The following is a 19,441-nucleotide window of genomic DNA, read 5'->3' on the forward strand; positions in this document are numbered from 1 at the left end:
TCTGTTGATCAGTGTCAAAAAAGCCAAATTAAATCCACAGTGGTTCAATTCTGTAAAACAATAAAACATGAAAACTTCCAAAGGGGTGAATACTTTTTATAGGCACCATAGTAATTTTACAGAGAGACTGATAAGTGCCCCAAATCCACTGTTGGGGTTGGTGTTAGAGGGTGACACATTATGGGCACACAGAAAATGGAGGGTTATGGGCTATGTAGGAAGGAAGGGTTAGATTGACCGTTGATGAGATTAAAAGGTCAGCACAACATTGTGGGCCAACAGGCCAGATATGAGCTGTACTGTTCTGTGTTCTATATCTCAAAATGAAGATAATGTCAAATAAAGAATAATGATAAAATGGGAAAATACATGAGGATATTGTGAATATTTAATAAAATTTCAAATCAAACTGAATCAATAATAAAAAATTATTTTCACTTGAAGGAACTTTGTTATTTAAACAAATAGATATTTTATGATATTGCACACAGAAGTAATTGTGAAACAAACTTTGCTCTGTTTCACTGATATCATAAGTCTGGATATGGGAATGAGTCATAAGTCAGGAGAGGCAATGTGAGTATCGCTAGGTGGCTAAATCCTTTTGTGACACCACTCAAAGAATGGTAGAGTGATAATTGTCTAAAGGGCATCCACAACATATTCATGAGGCAGTAGCTTTTGTTTCAGCAGCTGAGAAGGCATACAGTTTAAAAACTGAACTGTCGGTGTCCAAGAGTTCAATATTTGTTTCTATCAATGATAGGTAACTTATCCGACCATAATCACAATCATGAGTTTGGCAGAAGATGGCCTTTAGTCAGCAAAAGTAAACAGAAGTATTGAAATAGCACTGTCCACTATAGTGTTCTGAGGTGGTGATTGACCTATTCCAATGCAATCTTTGCAACCAACTGTACCAGTACTCCTCTCAGTAGAACTGACATTCATTTGAGGCTAGTTCCAGATGAATGCGGATTATACTAAATGTAGTTAAATATTCCATTTATATTGGATTAAGTCCCAGACTTCTCCATGTACCAGTGTTCTTCATCACTGAAATCAACCAGTCACTTGGGTGCACTTTGATAAAAATGAACATCAAAGGTATATTATCTCTCATGCTCACAACACAAACTGGTTTCATTATAACTCCTTGGATTGCTACAATCGCACCTGCTTGGCAGTTGTCTCTTTTCCTTTGATCTCCTACCTCTGTATAGAAGAATTTTGAGTGGTCTAACTTTCCCTATGCATATGGTTTCAGAACATGCCATCTGCTTGGAAGAAGGATAGCTGGTGGAAACTAGCCTATAATCAGCAAGGGAAATGCAGGGAATGGAAATATCACTGCCTATAATAGTATTCTGAGGTGGTGATTGACATCTATTCCAAGGCAATATTACATGCAGAGACTTAGCAAACCAGCTGGGTACCTTTCCTCCTCTCAGTACAATTGACATTTTTACATTGATGCACAGTTTAAATGAGCACTGAACCAAATGCACAGGGACATCACTGATGCACTTAGTTTCCTGAAGCTGGCCAGGGTCAAACGAAATGTCTGAAAATTTAAACTCATTTTATTGTTTATATGAAAGGTAATATTTTTCTTCTGTTTTATAGTTCATTCTCAGCAAAATGTAAAAAGAAAAGGTCACCGTGCTGCCAGGTAATATATTCAGACTCATTTCATACAGTTACTTTCTTCCAGTTCTTATGGTAGATGCTCCATCTTTATTAGTTCAGCTTGCCAGCTGCTAGATCAGTTCAGTTGCAAATTGCCGAACTCCTGCTGTCATCTTGCTATTAAACTTCTACTTTGTGCCTTTTCATTCCTTAACCATTCTTTGACCTTTGCAAACACTCAGGCAATGTTCTAATCCAATAGGCACATTTACTCTCCCTTCCAATAATCTATTAGTTTGTGTCTGACTCTTTTAATTTAACAAAGAGAACTTGATGCTCTGTGAAATCTTCCAACAAAATCAATGAAGAATATGGAAAGCGTTGGAGGTGCATAAGTTGCTGGTTAAAGCAGATCATACATAATGATAAATCAAAATCACAGTTTTTTAAAGGGAGGCTTTTTATAGATTTTAAGACATTGTATAGCAGCAGAATCAGGATCAGTTTAATATCATCGGCATATGTTGTGAAATTGTTAACTTTGCAGCATCAGTACAATGCAAAACATGATAGACAGTAGACAATAGACAAGAAGTGCAGAAGTAGACCATTCGGCCCTTCGAGCCTGCACCGCCATTTTGAGATCATGGCTGATCATCTACTATCAATACCCGGTTCCTGCCTTGTCCCCATATCCCTTGATTCCCCTATCCATAAGATACCTATTTAGCTCCTTCTTGAAAGCATCCAGAGAATTGGCCTCCACTACCTTCCGAGGCAGTGCATTCCAGACCCCCACAACTGTCTGGGAGAAGAAGCTTTTCCTTAACTCTGTCCTAAATGACCTATCCCTTATTCTCAAACCATGCCCTCTGGTACTGGACTCTCCCAGCATCTGGAACATATTTCCTGCCTCTATCTTGTCCAATCCCTTAATAATCTTATATGTTTCAATCAGATCCCCTCTCAATCTCCTTAATTCCAGCGTGTACAAGCCCAGTCTCTCTAACCTCTCTGCGTAAGACAGTCCAGACATCCCAGGAATTAACCTCGTGAATCTACACTGCACTTCCTCTATAGCCAGGATGTCCTTTCTTAACCCTGGAGACCAAAACTGTACACAATACTCCAGGTGTGGTCTCTCCAGGGCTCTGTGCAAATGCAAGAGGATTTCCTTGCTCTTGTACTCAATTCCCTTTGTAATAAAGGCCAACATTCCATTAGCCTTCTTCACTGCCTGCTGCACTTGCTCATTCACCTTCAGTGACTGATGAACAAGGACTCCTAGATCTCTTTGTATTTCTCCCTTACTTAACTCTACACCGTTCAAATAATAATCTGCCTTCCTGTTCTTACTCCCAAAGTGGATAACCTCACACTTATTCACATTAAACACCATCTGCCAAGTTTCTGCCCACTCACCCAGCCTATCCAAATCACACTGAATTCTCCTAACATCCTCATCACGTCACACTGCCACCCAGCTTAGTATCATCAGCAAATTGGCTGATGTTATTCTCAATGCCTTCATCTAAATCATTGACGTAAATTGTAAACAGCTGTGGTCCCAATAACGAGCCCTGTGACACCCCACTAGTCACCACCTGCCATTCCGAGAAACACCCATTCACCGCTACCCTTTGCTTTCTATCTGCCAACCAGTTTCCTATCCATGTCAATATCTTCCCCCCAATGCCATGAGCTCTGATTTTACCCACCAATCTTCTATGTGGGACCTTATCAATGCCTTCTGAAAATCGAGGTACACTACATCCACTGGATCTCCCTTGTCTAACTTCCTGGTTACATCCTCGAAAAACTCCAATAGATTAGTCAAGCATGATTTGTTACCCTATGTCCTTGGCCCATCCATATATCTGGGAGATTGCATGTGTCTTCCTGAGTGAAAACAGATTTAAAGTACTCATTAAATTCTTCTGCCATTTCTCTGTTTCCCATAACAATTTCACCCAATTCATTCTTCAAGGGCCCCACATTGTTCTTAACTATCTTCTTTCTTCACATACCTAAAAAAGCTTTTGCTATCTTCCCTTATATTCCTGGCTAGCTTGCGTTCGTACATCATTTTTTCTCCCCGTAATGCCTTTTTAGTTAAGTTCTGTCGTTCCTTAAAAACTTCCCAATCATCTGTCCTCCCACTCACCTTAGCTCTGTCATACTTCCTTTTTTTTAATGCTATGCAATCTCTGACTTCCTTTGTCAACCACTGTGGCCCCTTTCCCCCCTTTGAATCCTTCCTTCTCTGGGGGATGAACTGATTTTGCACCTTGTGCATTACTCCCAAGAATACCTGCCATTGCTGTTCCACTCTCTTTTCTGCTAGGCTATCCATCCAGTCAACTTTGGCCAGCTCCTCCCTCATGGCTCCACAGTTTCCCCTGTTCAACTGCAACACTGACACCTCCGATCTACCCTTATCCTTCTCAAATTGCAGATAAAAACTTATCATATTATGATCACTACCTCCTAATGGCTCCTTTACTGCAAGAATGCTTATCAAATCCTGTTCATTGCATAACACTAAATCCAGAATAGTCTTGTCCCTGGTTGGCTCTTGTACAAGCTGTTCCAAGAATGCATCTCGTAGGGGCTCTACAAACTCCCTATCCTGTGGTCCAGCACTAACCTGATTCTCCCAGTTCACCTGCCTGTTGAAATCCCCCATAACTACTGCGACATTACTTTTGCCACATGCCAATGTTAACTTCCTATTCAACTTGCACCCAATATCCATGCTACTGTTTGGTGGCCTGTAGACAACACCCATTAGGGTCTTTTTGCCCTTACTGTTCCTCAGTTCTATCCACACAGACTCTACTTCTCCTGATCCTATGTCCCCCCTTGCAAAGGACTGAATCTCATTCCTCACCAACAGGGCCACCCCACCCCCTCTGCCCACATTTCTGTCCTTACGATAGCACGTATACCCTTGTACATTTATTTCCCAGGTCTGATCTCCCTGCAGCCATGTCTCCGTTATCCCAACAACATTATAGTTACCCATTCGCACCTGAGCTTCAAGCTCATCCGCCTTATTTCTGACACATCATGCATTCAGATATAGAATTTTTAGCCCATTTCTTCTCTCTCTGTTTGAATCGCTGCCTTTTGTGCTTAACCCAGCTCCCCGAACTCCCATCGGGCTATACGCTCCTAGAATTTTGTTGTCCTTCCTAAATTTACTTATTCTTTCAACACATTTAACTTCATGTTCCGTCAGACCATCCCTCTGTACGTGTCCTCCTTGTCACTTGTTCCGCCTCACCTTTCTCTACTACACACTTAATATAGAAAATAAAATTAATTCCAGTAAGTAAGCATATATATTAAATAGTTAAATTAAATAAGTAGCGCAAAATCAAAAATAAAAAGTAGTGAGGTAGTGTTCAATGTCCATTCAGAAATTGGATGGCAGAGGGGAAGAAGCTGTTCCTGAATCACTGAGTGTGCGCCTTCAGGCTTCTGTAACTTCTTCCTGAAGGTAACAATGAGAAGAGGGCATTTCCTGGGTGGTGGGGTTTTGGCATCCATAGGATATTTTAGTCAAATGTTTGTTAAAAAAAAAATTAACCCAAGGGTATTACAGTATTTCAAGATCCAAGACAGGGGAAGGATTCCTATATATCTTGTTTTTACAAGATTTTTGCTCTTGAATTCATAGGTCTTCCAATTCATAGATTGACAACAGAACCCGAGCCCTAATGATGATGTAAAATATTAACTATGTCCTGCACTCTGGATTAGTACACCATACAGCGAAATTAACTCAATTGTCAATGCAAAGAAATAAGCAGCTAGCATTTACTTGTCTTTTTGTATCTGTATCATTTCTATGCTGGTTTAGTTTTAATACCAGTATTTTGATCTTTAATAATTATACACGTTTCAAGAAATTATACAATTGATTAATATAATTAATATGATTATTACTATGATTGTTATATTGCTCCAACCAGGTTGATGCTAAGAAAGTTTTCCAATGTTTCTATTTCCTGAGGAGGCTAAAGAAATTTGGCATCTTCCCATCGATCCTTACCAATTGTTTTCAATGCACCATAGAAAGCATCCTATCTGCATGTGTCCAATGGTGGTATGGTAACTGCACTGCATGTACCTGCAAGAAACTGCAGAGAGTTGATGACACAGCTCAGCAGATCACGGAAACCAGCCTCCAGTCTAGGGTCTCTGTCAATACTTCATGTTGGCTCAGGGAAGTAGCTGGCATAATCAAAGTCCTCTCCCGATCTGGGCAATCCGTCTTCTGCACTCTTCCACCAGCTAGATGATATAACAACTACGTACCACCAGACTCATGAAAAGCTTCTCCCCCACCTCCACCCCAACTTTTATAAAATTATTAAATAGTCCCCTGGTACAATAAACTGGATTCTTGACCACAATCCACCTTGTTGTGATCTTGCACCTTATTGACTATCTGCCCCACACTTTCTCTAGTCTCCATTGTTTTTTCTACCACGCTGCACTATGTAATGATTTGATCTGTATGAACTGTAGGCAAGTGAAGTTCTTTGCAGTATCTCAGTGCCCATGATGATAATGAACCAATTACAGTTCTATTATATTGCGATAATTAGATGAGTTGGCAGCTTAATTCAAAAGCCCTAAAAATGGGTGCAGAAATAATGATATCAAAATTAACTATGCCAGACGATTGCAATTTCCCACTAACTGTTTATTTGAACAGTTTCTTTCACCAGTCAACATTAACCATGTTGTTACTGATTGGCTGGATACAACAGCATGGAATAAATATTGTGAGGGCCACATACTCTTTTTATGCTTATTCTGCCCATAGTCTACCTGTTCCTGAAAGGAGAGAGAATTGTGGCTGCAGCAGGTCCTAGTAATTGTGCAGGATGCAAACGTAACTTGGAAATGTGAAGAAAGTCACAACCTGGAAGAGAGAGATATCCAATGTTTTTGCGTACTGCACAAGATGAGAGGGAAAGCAGGAGACTTTGTCAATATCTACAGAGGCATAAGCTTTGGGGTGTAATGGTTTGCATAATTTTGTTACGGTACCAGCAACCCAGGTTCAATTCTGTGACTATCCGTAAGAAGACCATGTGTTCTCCTTGTGAATACATGAATTTCCTCTGGGTGCTCTGGTTTCCTCTCACATTGCAAAAATATAGAGGTTAATAACTTAGTTGGTCACATGGGTGTGACTGAGATGCCCAAGCTTATTTTGCTGTTAGTGTCTGTTGCCATGTTGTATCTCTAAATAAACAAAATAAGGCAATGGCACCAGAAAGTGATGAACTTTCATGCTAGGAGTCAAATGTTGAGGACAATAATTCAATCCACAAGAAAGTCCAGTGACTTCCCAACAGTGAGATTTAGATTTAGAGACTCACAGCACTGTAACATGGTGGAAAGGGTAACAGATATAAGATTTCAGGTTGAATACTCTTCTTTGGAAAGCAGAGAAAACAAGTCAGGGTTTAAGTTGTGTTGGGGATTGACAGGCCAAAGGAAATTGTCACAGTGAGAGCTGGCGAAGACTGAACCCAAATATGGAGAAAATACAGACCCCCCCACGTCAAGATGGTGAACAAGGTTTATACATATGAGTTCCAGCAAAAACTTCGGTGGCTTTGCAGAGCGACACTACGAGGCATAACAATCTCGAAGCTAGGGCCCAGTGATAAGCACTAATTGAGAGACCACTTAAATAATTACAGAGTGCAGAAAACCCATGCCAGTTAAAATCAACTCAAAATCAAACAGAAAGCACCAGCAATAAACAAATCTCATTAAGACAATGATGAACAAATTCAGGTGCTCTAAAAACCTCAGATGCCAAAGCTCTCCACTTCCCTGTACAAGCTGGAAGAGCTCATGACAGGAGCTCACATCACCTCTGGTAGTGTGAGGCCATGATTACCGAAGAGGAGCATTGTAGTGTTTGTCTGGCCAATGAGTTAAAAGAGGGCCATCAGAAAGAGAGAAAATGAACAAAAGCTATGAAATTAAGGTGATTAATAAAATTACAAACAAAGGAATGTGGAAAGTTGTAAAATAGCTCATGCCCTGCAGGAGAGAGGGAAACTACGCCAATGTCAGAAATGGATGACTTGCAGAAAAAATGGCCAGTTCAGATACTGAAAGGAAAATTGTAAAATTTGTTGCCGAATCTACAAAGCTATAACATGCTGGTCGTCAAGATTATTCTGGGCATTTTTCTAATGGCGGAGAGGCCACAGACGGATAAAGAGATACAAAAGACTGCAGGTGCTGGAATCCAGAACAGCATACAATGTGCTGAAGAAACTCAGTGAACTGAGTTGCACGTGTTGTGGGGGGGAGGGGGGGGTGGGTGATGGTCTGCGAGTAACAGATCATCTGTTGGAATAACCCTGCTGAAAGTGTTCTTCTTGTTGTTGAACCCATTTTTAGCTATCAACAGTTAAGTGAAGGCAAAATTGCATGGAAGTTCTCTGTCAAAATGGCAGCGCGAGCATCAAGGTTGTGCAATGACTGATGTCAAAAGCTATCGGGTCTGCAGGCATCTAGTGGAAGATCAGTGAGCATATGCTCAGATTCCCTCCAGCAATAACGTCTGGCATGCATTCATGAGCATGTGAACAGAGTAGATAGGATTCATAGCACCTAAATAAAGGTGAAAACAATTTCAATTGCTTGCTGCTGAAATCCAAGCAGTCTGCAGAGATCGTGTGTTTCTGAGAAATCCTGTCAATGTTCCAACGTGGTCCGGACACCAATCATGACAATATTACCATGCTCACTGCGATATAACCTTCATTTGCCTTATTTAATTCAACTAAACTCAACATACGCACCTGCAGAATCCCCCCTTGGGCCCTCCTTGACTGGCTTCCAATCGAAAATGTACATCACATTACATGTAAAATTTCACGTCGCCTCTTAATTGTCCTATTAATTTATTTATGATTCCTCTCCTGGAAGCATTAACCCCTTGCTGAGATACAAGCCAGACAGCCAGGCAGCCTTCTGGCAACTTAGCTAAGCAGTGACAATACTGTTCCTTCATGCATAGGCTTGGAAAGTATCGTCCTAGGACCATTCAGCTATAAAAAACATCTCAACCAAACATGGCAGTGATGTTACAGCTCTGGCAGCTCCACTGATCAGCTTTCCACGCATATTTCTGGGGCTGTCTGTTCAGATTTTCCTTGTGACTGCTGTGCTCCCCTTGGTAACATGTTACCTCTGAACCCCACAACAATGTGCCTCTTGTTAGGTTAGCGGGCTCTGTTTACTACCCGCAGAACAGTAGGTGAAACAGAGGGAGGGTGAAATGTTATTGGATCTCTGAGAGAGAATGGGGTGCAAGGAAATAAGTGATCGGGACTGTTGGGATTGCTCTGTGAGTTGGCATGGATTTGTTGGGCCGACCGGCCTTTGCCATAAGGAAATGTGAAAATACTATGAGAATGCAATCCTGTTCTTACCTGTGTGAGTCGCTGGAGAGTGTTGGGGTGTGAGGGTTTTAGAGCACTTTAATTAGTTAATTGTTGTTTAATGAGAATTATTAATTGTTTGGATTTCCTTGTGCTTTCCTTGAGCAACTCACTCTGCAATGCGGTTTCCAGGTGTTTTCTGTTTAAACTTGTTATAGGCTTGGGGATTCCATGTTAAGCAGATGCCCGATTAGTGCTAATCGCAGGGTCCTAGTTTTGAGCATGGCTTGGCTGAGCCATCAATGTTCTTTTGGCATTACCTTGAATAGACCCCAGCCAACGTCTCTATGTCGGAGTCTGTTGTTCCTCCGCACTTGAGTTCTGATATTGCTGGCACACATCGTGACATCACCTGTTTCCAGACAAGGGTGAAAGGGAGCAGATCAACTCACAGCTGATTTTACAAAATGAGGGTTGTCCCTTCAATTATAGTTAATTAAACCTGTTAAAGAATATAACAATTAAGGTTTAAAAGGGATTGGAGTGAGAACGTTTTTCATGCAGACGGTCTGGAACATGCTGCAAAATGGATGGGACAGGTAGATACTCACACGATATTTAAGAAGTATCTGGAAGAGTACTTAAATCCCCACTGTACAGAAGATTACAGACCAAACGCTGGTACCAGGATTACTTTTGCAGGATACTTGATGATCAGCATGGACAGTGGAGCAGAGGGCTAATTTCTATGCAATATGACCTATGAGTCCAAAATCTGTACTATCAACATTAACAAAGCCAAATAAGCAAGCATCAACATACGCAAGATTTAGTGCATACATCTTGACAGGTTAAAAAGGAATCCTGTATTAGTCAGGGTTCCCAACCTTTTTTATACCATGGACCCCTACATTAACTAGTGGTTTGTGGACCCCAGGCTGGGAACACCTGCTTTCTTAGATACTAGCCAGTGTCACCAAAATTGTGATTATCTAAAAGCCGTTTTTCATAGGCTTGAGCTGCTGACCTCTTTGTAGCAGTGAGTTGGTGTGTCGAGAATCAGAATCAGGGTTATTATCACTGATTTGTACAATGTGAAATTTGTTGTTATCTGATGCAAAGCCATAAAATTATTAAAAATTGCAAAAATAAATAAATTGTGCACAAAAAGAGAATGATGAGGGAGTGTTGAAGAACCGTTCAGAAATCCTATGGTGGAGGGGAAGAAGCTGTTTCTGAATCATTGAGTGTGGATTGGGTTCCTGTACCACCTCCCTGATAGTAGTAATGAGAAGACTGCATGTCTCAGCTGCTGAGGGTACTTTGTGATGGATGCTGCCTTCTTGAGGTACTGAATATGCCCTTAAGCAAGCAAGCATTTGTAATAATGATGCTCTCATGAAAATTTGCAAATAACTTTTTGATGGCACAAACAGGAAGGCACTTTTTTATTGGTGAGGATATCATTTCAAACATCTGTGACAGCTTGCCATTTATGCTTCAAGTGGATTGTTGTTTCTTAGCAAGAGTACACAATGGCTGTATATTCAATGTTTTTATTGTTGCTACATTTCCATAGCAGTGCCCCGGTGTGCAGCTTCTTTTTCCTGCCGAACCAGAGCTTAGACAGCTCTGCACCTTCCATTTCAAAGTTACTGCTTTGATATCGGTCCTCATCGGTATATAGGGTGAAGAGTGAAAATCTGTTTGAGTGGTGCTGTAACAACAACCTCAGAGCTGATCATCGACTAAAGCAGGAAGAAGTCGGAGGTCCAGGAGCCAGTCTGCATTAGGGGAACTGAGACAGAGAAAGTCGGTAGATTCAAATTCCTTGGCATTGTTGTATTATAGGATCTGTCCTAGCACCAGCACAAAAGTATCATCATGAAGAAGTCATGACAGTGCCTCTACTTTCTTAGAAGTCTGTGTGGATTTGGCACCAAAACTTTGACAAACTTCTATGGATACACATTGGAGAGCATCTTCACTGGTTGCATCTCAGCCTGATATGGAAACCAATGCCCAAAAACAGAATGGCTACAGAAAGTAATGGATAAAACCTGTTCCAGCACAGGTGAAGCCCTCCCTTCTATTCAGTACATTTATATGTAGTGTTGCCACAAGAAAGCATCATCCATTATCAAAGAGCTCCTTCATGCAGGCCACGCCTTCTTGCTACTAACATCTGGTAGGAGGTACAGAAGCCTTGGGTTTCGGAACAGTTACTACTCTACAATTATTAGCTCCTGAACCAGCATGGAAAACTTCATTCACCACTCCGCTGAACTGATTTTATGACCTACAGACTCATTTTAAAGGATTCTTTATAACTCATGTTCTTCTGAATTATCTTTATTTCTACACTCTGTCTTCTTTTGCATGTTGGTTATTTATGTATAGTTTTTTGTTATATCCCATTGTACTTCTCTTTCCTATAAATGCCTGCAAAACAAATGAATCTCAGGATAGTATATGGTAACTTAGTTGGAAAACCCAGGGATATTATGCTAATACAATAGCCTTGCTAAAAAGGCACTTATACAAAGACTACTTATAAAAATGACCAATTCACTATCTCCAAAACACAAGCTGCACAGGAATGATAAAATTCAGCCCACTGTCCCTAATTTGGAAATAAATTGTTCTGCTCCTTCATTACTTAAGAACAATATTATTTTTAATTAACATCTAAAAAGATAGCCATTTTACATTTTGCCTTTCTCCCTTTGTTTTTAGTTTTATATCAGCAAAAGGATATAATAATGCAGAAATAACTGAATGTTCTGATTCTTGGAGGCACTTTCTTCTCTTACTAACATTCCTAATGTTTTTTTTAAATCCCAATCTTGCATGCAATTTGCTCTCCTAGGGCCATTAGACAGACTCCCTTTGCTATAATTCATCTGACCTTGCTCATGTGTCAGGGGCAGTCTCACACCATATTTGATTTTCAAATGGACCCAAGGTACTCAGAATATTTTTTTTCCCCACAGAACCTCCATGGATGCCAACACCATTTCAAATGTTACTGACTTCCTGGGGGAGAAACGACCAATTTTAAACTTCATACATTAGTGAGGTTTACAATTTTTCAAACACAAATAATAAGGAATCTGAATCTCTTCATTGTTAGATTATGGAAATGAAAGGAGCCGTGAAATAATACCTTTCAATATTTAGATATCTTCTCAATAATATATATTTAAATAGTTATATTCCTGTACATGTAGTATTTTCAAAGGCAGCAAACAGTATCAAGCTCCTGCATGCGTCTAAGTATGAACCTGAAGCCAAACAGTAATTTAATTTACATTTGTAGTTTCATAACCAAAGTGCAGGTAAAATTTGATTGACCCAAATCTATGCTGACCTACAGCATTGGAAGGGACATATATTCATCTTATGCACTTTCATAGATTGTGCAATGTATTAAAAATGTCATCTGAAAGCATGCAGATCTGAGACACGTCACACTTAGATATAGATGCAAAATAAGTTTAAAATCACAGAGGTACCGAACTACAACCTCATACTATATTTATTTATCAAAATCCGAGCTTCTGGGCCTTGAAAGGACAGCTGCACCTTGGCACCAAAAATACATTGTGTATTACCCTATTCTCTTAAACCAATGCGTCAACAAGTCCATCATACGTGATGCCAGGGGCATTCAGCTAATACACAAATAACAGTCCAGCCCACACGCATCAATCATCAGCTCTCACACGAAAAAAAGGCTTATTGACCTGGAATTTAGAATCAATTTCAATTGCCCTCTGGTTGAGCTCAGCAGGTTTTAAGTAGCTGAATTTGCTTATTCATGACAGAAGCAGTACAGGTCAGCAGCCGCATATCTCAGCTACACCTCAGATGTGTGAGCAGTCCTACGGGTGATATATGAGGAACATAAAATATATCCACATATGGAGACAAAGTGCAAGATGTTAAATTGAAACAGGCAGCAGTGTAATGAAGCATGTTACGTTAAGGTCTATGGTTTCAGATCTGATAACCACCTTGCAAAATTCCTGTATATTGTAGGACAGGTGAATGATAATGAATGAAATTAGCCAGGGCTCTCTAGTTCAACATTTTTCAAAGCCAACAAAGTAGCAGCTGTTATATAGCAGATGCTACTATCTCTTCATTTGACATGTTGTTTTACATAGTGACCACCTCAAACAATCACTGCCGACTAACTTTAATGTGTTGTAAATTAAAATCAATAAACACACAGCATCGTCCTTGAACCAGGAGGTGAGTGTTGCTTCTTAAAGCTAAACAAATACAGTGCTTGTTTCATCAGGGAGAGGAACTTAAATCAGATAACTGTCATCCATGCATTTACATTTCAGTGTGGTTTAGTGTGACAAGGACACGGACACAACTTTGAGGCAACTAATCATCTTGCAGAAATGAAGGTGACTTTCTGTTCTGGCACATGTAAAGCATAAGCAAATATCTGCTTACCCACACTGTTAATAATCTGCAATGGAGCGCTTTTAATTTAGGTGTTTGAATCAAACATACAGAACCAATGCTCTGTGTTTTAGCTATCTTAATATATAATTATTTGAAGAATAATGCACTTGGTTATACAGGAATATTAATATAATCATCAAAAATACTAACAATTTCTGTTAAATACTTTAGGTCAAGAACCATATTAGGACATACATCAACAGATAACAGATGTGATATTTTGATAAAATCCTATTTACATTTACAAAACAATCTTAGTGAAAGGGCTACACAGCCAAAATTATTCACCTGAATAATTATGTTGATTATGGTTCCTAATTATTTTAATTGAGAAATGGTTCCTGGGATGAAATATTTCAACTAATAAATGTGACTGAATGTGTTGGTGTTATTCAGCCTGGAGCAAACTAAAGAGATTTCATAGAGGTTTATAACACCATGTCTAGCTTAGATGGAAAAAGAAGAGGGAACTGTTCCCATTTGTAGGTTTTCAAGGACCGAGAGGCATAGGTATAAAATTTTGGGAAGCATACACAAGGGAGAGGTTAAGAAAATCCTTTTCACTCAGATAGTAGTTTTGATCTAAAATTCACAGCCTATAGAGACGATGGAAACAAATTCATTGTGACTCCAAAAGGGAATTGGAAGCTGCTTGAGTGAGAATAGTTTAGAAGTCTATGGAAAGGGGACCAATACTCTACCCGGAGCATTGCTCTATCAAGCAGGCAAAAATTCAATAGACTACGTTGCTTCTTTCAGTATTGTAAGTTTCTGTAATTGCCTCCTTCCCTAAAGCAATAGAACGGGTAGCATAATGATTCATTTATTGTACTTGTATCAGAGACCTGAAGCATTGAACCAGTAAGGCAGCAGGGTAATTTAAATTAGAATTAGTAAATAAATTTTGGATAATGGACTGACAACAGTAATTGTAAGGCTGAAACTACAGGATCTCCATTGAAATAGATATAATTTCACCAAGAGTCCTTGGAGAAGGAAATTGGCTATCCTTTCAGTTTAGCTGATATATGAATCCAGATTCATTGATGTGAATCCAGCATTGTCAAAGAGCCCTCCCATCCTTCCCACAATCTCCTTGACCTCCCACCAGCTGAAGGTACCACAGCATACGAATCAGAACTGTCAGGCTGGGTAACGTTTTTAGACTTCCTAACATCCTGCTGCCACCCAGCATACCGGTACACCTGAATACCCTGCCCTGCTCACTTTTCATCTTCTATTGCTGTCATTTCACGAATTATACCACTGCTTGTTTTATTATAATAGTGGCAGTAACATTATACTGTCTCACATACACGTGGTTCCAAGGTCGTCATGCCGAGGGGTGGTACTGGGGACAAGCTTCCAGTACGTAAAAGTGCGCCTCACGGCATGTACCTCAAGTAGCCTCAGATAACCAAGTCCAACTCCTGGCCTTCTTGTGTGGTTTAGCCTCTAAGCCCGGTGGAACTGTTTCTACTGACAGGAGAAGGGGCAAAGGCGGGTGTTAGTGCCTTAAAACCAGCGCTTCGGGTAGATGGAGCTCGTCAGCCTGGGAAGGCAGTCCATCTAAGAGAGGGAAAACTCTGATTTCAAACCTCCACTGCCTTGCGGCCATACCCAATCATGGGAAAGGCTTCGGGAGTAAACCCTGAGGACAAATCCAGAGCTGGAGTCCCTAAGGCAGTCCGACATTGTCTTCAGCCTCGTTCTGGCAACTCCTGCGATGACACTGGTGCCAAGCTGTATCGGCCCTTGCCCTTCCCTTGGACAACATCAGTGGCATGGAGAGGGGAGACTTGCTGCATGGGCTGCTGCCAGTCTTCCATACAACCTTGCCCAGGCCTGCGTCCAGGAGAGGGCATGGATCCATGGTCTCATGAAACTAACAGATACCACACATACATAACCTCCTTGCACTATGTGTCAACCTGTCAATCTTCAGTCCACCCCACTCAGGGACTAGTGCTAATATTATTATATGACTCTATGTGCTGGATTGTAACTACATGTGTTGTTTGTGACTATATGTGGTGTCGAATAAATTCTTCTAGGGCCTCTAGTCATGTACAGGTATCAATTTTAACAGAACTTTCGATGACAAACTCTGCCATCTTCAGTGGGGATGATGCCTAGGCATGTCTAATCTGGTGGCATTTATATCCCCATTGTTTGTCTATCCTGATTGGTTAGTCTTCATCCAATCAGGTTTCCGCTCTCCAACTTTGTTTGCTATCGAATTCCAGTTCTTACTTAGAGTGAGACCTTCATATTTGTTCAAATACTTTCCCTCGAGTTTTATTTCAATGGCTCTGTTCACCAGGCAGTCCCAAAAGCCATTGGCATGGCACAGTAGTTTTGTGCTGTTAAAGTCAATCCTATAGAGTTACATACCAGTGGGTATCTTGTGCCTGTCACATAACCATGGTGTAATTGAGGCTATGCTGGGCATGATGTAATGGTCTTGTGATGGTGGAGTGACATCATTTTCCCACCAGTGAGAGGTCATGTGATAGTTTTTTCAATAGGGTATAAAAGGAGAGCCCCTCCCTGTGAGGTGGGGCAGTTCGTGGCTGAATTTGCCAGTGACTCCATGTTGCTGCGTATTTGATGTTACCTGTCTCAATTATATATTCATTGTTGCTGGATCATAACAACTGGGGGCTCATGGGATGAACCATTTTTAAGTTTAAATGTTTGTTTAATATTTGCTCGGTGTTTTGGAAAAGGGGAATATCCGATTCTTCTGTTCAATTGGCTTGTGAGTGGTATTCGCCAACAATGAATATTGATGACTTCCTGGCTTTCCCAGACGCAGAGTTATTAGCGAAGCTGAAAAAGAGTGATGTAGTTGAGATTGCTAGCAGGTTGGAACTGAAAGGTATTTCGAGAACTACAATGAAGCCTGTAATTCAAAGAAAAATCACATCACACTATGCAGATTTCGGTGATTTTGATGAGTCGATTTTAGATATGTTTCCAATAAGTACTCTATAGATGCAGTTACAAATCGAACAAATGAAGTTAGAACAAAGTAAAGCGGACTTGGAGCATTGTAGGTCAGAAGCTGAAAATAAAGAGGGAATTTGAATTTGCGATGGTGGAAATAAGGTCCGACAATCAGTCTCCTGGTTCTAGGAAAAGGTTTGTTGTTAGTCAGGAAATTAAATTAGTCACTCCATTTAGTGAAACAGAAGTAGAGAAATATTTTCGGCATTTTGAAACTATTGCTTTGATTTCAGAGTGGCTGAAAGAAAAATGGTTGGTGTTGTTACAGAGTGTAATTAAAGGCAAAGCACAACAGGTTTATACAGCTTTAACTGCTGGGCAAGCACTTGATTATAATACTGTGAGACTGCACATATTGAAGGCGTATAAGTTAGTCCCAGAAGTATATAGGGCAAGATTCAGAAATTTGAAGAAATCTGTGGAAAAAACATGTGGAATTTGCCTATGATAAAGCTGTGTGTTTTGAGAGATGGGTTTCCTCAAAAAGTGTAAATGGGGACTATAATAAATTGAAAGAGCTGATTTTAATGGAAGAATTTAAAAGGAGCATCCCTGTTGAAGTAAGGACGTACTTAAATGAGAGAGACACTCATTGCAGGACTCTGCTAGATTAGCTGATGAGTATGCTTTAATCCATAAGAATAAATTTTCTCAGGGCAGAACTTTTAAAAGTAAGAATAACACAGAGACTCAAGGTAAACCTGAGATTAAATCAGAAGTTAGTGAGAAAGGTAAGGAGGCAGGAAAACCTGTGAAGGAAAGACAGTTTGGTCCCATTTGTAATTATTGTAAGAAACCTGGTCACGTAATAGCTGTTTCCAATTGAAGAGAAAAGAAAAGGAAGCAGTTCCAGATGTTTGTGTGCAACATACTGAAACACCTGTAAATTCACAGGGTTTGATAAACACAAATGAAGTTTTGTTAGAGTCTGACCAAGTTAGGCAGGGATCTGATCATTTTATAACTGAAGGATTTGTATCCTTGAAAGAAGGATCTACTCTAGTGCCAATAAAAATCCTTAGGGATACTGGAGCTTCTCAATCACTGATGTTAGACAGTGTGTTAAAGTTTAATGATGAGTCTGACACTGGTGAGGTAAATTATATACAAGATGTTGAGAGTGCCCTTATGCCTGTACATTTACATAAAGTAAATTTAAAATCAGGGTTAGTTACAGGACTTGTTAAAGTAGGACTGCAATCTAGCTTACCGGTGAATGACATTTCTTTAATGTTAGGTAATGATTTGGCAGGTGGACAAGTTTTTCCTGAAGTGCATTTGACAATAGAGTCAGAGGAACCACGGATAGATTCTAACACAGATTCTTCCTGTGTTGTAACTCGAGCTATGGCTAAAAAATTAGATGTGCAGAATGAGGTTGTTAGCCGTGATTTTTCAACTCAGGATTCCAGTTTTGAGGATGTGTCAGAAACTTTCTTACCTTCATTGTTTGAACAAGATTTTTGGATTAAGTTTGACCATGAAGATTTGTCTCTATCTCGGAAGGAGATGATAGCAGAGCAGGGTAGAGATCCTGAGATTATCAAATTAAAAGAAAAAGCTCTTCTAGATAGTGAAATTGATAATGTGCCAGTAGGATTTTATTTTGAGAAAGGTGTATTGATGAGGAAGTGGAGACCATCTACAATTCCTGCAAGTGATGAATGGAATGTTGTTTACCAGGTAGTTGTTCCTAAAGTTTATCGAAATGAGATTTTAACTTTAGCCCATAGTGTGCCCTTGGGTGGACATCAAGGGATAAGGAAAACTATGGACAAGATTTTAAAACGTTTTTACTGGCCTGTTTAAGAAAAGTTATGGCGACGTTTTGCAGAACATGTCATACTTGTCAAATTGTGAGTAAACCAAATCAAGTTACACCAGTGGTTCCATTGCAACCTATTCCAGCATTTGGTGAGTTGTTTTCTAAAATTATTATAGATTGCATAGGTCCATTACCAAAAACAAAAACTGGTTATCAGTACTTCTTGACTATCATGTGAACTGCGTCTAGGTTTCCAGAGGCAGTACCACTTAGGAATATAACAGCTAAAACTGTAACGAAGGCTCTTATAAAATTCTTTACTTATTTTGGGTTGCCTATGGAAATACAATCTGATCAAGGCAGTAACTTTATGTATGGATTGTTTCAACAGATAGTTTCTACATTGGGAGCTAAGCAAATCACTTCACCTGCATACCATCCAGAATCATAAGGTGCATTAGAGAGGTTTCATTCTACCCTCAAGACTATGATTAGAACGTATTGTGTGGAAAATGAAAATAATTGGAATGAGGGTATACATTTACTTTTATTTGCAGTAAGGGAGTAGGTCCAGGAATCATTAGGTTTCAGTCCATTTGAACCTGTATTTGGGCATAGAGTTAGAGGACCTTTAGCCTTATTGAAAGAGCAATGGATTAATAAAGAGGTACACACTAATTTGTTGGACTATGTTTTAAAATTAAAAGACAGATTACATAAAGCTTGTAGCTTAGCCAGGGAAAATTTAAAACTGGCTCAGGAGAAAATGAAAACCTGGTATGATAAAGAAGCTAGGATGAGCACGTTTAAGCCTGGAGATAAGGTACTGGGTCTTTTCCCAGTGCAAACATATCTTTTACAAGTTAAATTTCATGGTCCTTATGAAATTGTGTCTAAAATCAATGATGTGGATTACATGATTAAAAACTCCAGATCGTAGAAGGCCAACTCAACTTTGCCATATAAATATGATAAAACCATATTTTGAGAAACAGTTTGCTACTGTGACTGTTGTGGTCAATAATAATGAGTCTGATCTCACTAGGAACATAATGGATGATTCATCTAAAACTCATTCTAAACCTAACGTTGTTTCTGTTAGATTACCAACTCAACCATTCTGGAAAAT

The sequence above is a fragment of the Hypanus sabinus genome, chromosome 17 (assembly GCF_030144855.1).
Source record: "Hypanus sabinus isolate sHypSab1 chromosome 17, sHypSab1.hap1, whole genome shotgun sequence".
Classification (NCBI taxonomy): domain Eukaryota; kingdom Metazoa; phylum Chordata; class Chondrichthyes; order Myliobatiformes; family Dasyatidae; genus Hypanus; species Hypanus sabinus.